At 44.8% G+C, this 511-nt stretch overlaps 1 protein-coding gene across 1 annotated transcript in view; it reads right to left on the bottom strand.

The window, feature by feature from the left end:
* TULP4 (tubby like protein 4) overlaps positions 1-511 on the bottom strand; it is a 198,260-nt gene that overhangs the window by 140,051 nt on the left and 57,698 nt on the right.

Genomic DNA, 511 nt, shown 5'->3' with positions numbered 1-511 from the left:
ATCATGGCATCCGGTCCCATCACTTCATGGGAAATAAATGGGGAAACAGTGGAAACAGTGTCAGACTTTATTTTTCTGGGCTCCAAAATCACTGCGGATGGTGATTGCAGTCATGAAATTAAAAGACGCTTGCTCCTTGGAAGGAAAGTTATAACCAACCTAGATAGCATATTCAAAAGCAGAGATATTACTTTGCCAACAAATGTCCGTCTAGTCAAGGCTATGGTTTTTCCAGTGGTCATGCATGGATGTGAGAGCTGGACTATAAAGAAAGCTGAGCACCGAAGAATTGATGCTTTTGAACTGTGGTATTGGAGAAGACTCTTGAGAGTCCCTTGGACTGCAAGGAGATCCAACCAGTCCATCCTAAAGGAGATCAGTCCTGGGTGTTCATTGGAGGGACTGATGTTGAAGCTGAAACTCCAATACTTTGGCCATCTGATGTGGAGAGCTGACTCATTTGAAAAGACCCTGATGCTGGGAAAGACTGAGGACAGGAGGAGAAGGGGAC

The sequence above is a fragment of the Bison bison genome, unplaced genomic scaffold, assembly GCF_000754665.1.
Source record: "Bison bison bison isolate TAMUID 2011002044 unplaced genomic scaffold, Bison_UMD1.0 scf7180017864148, whole genome shotgun sequence".
NCBI lineage: Eukaryota > Metazoa > Chordata > Mammalia > Artiodactyla > Bovidae > Bison > Bison bison.
The sequence above is the reverse complement of the archived record's forward strand: the minus strand, read 5'-3'. Positions and strand labels throughout refer to the sequence as shown.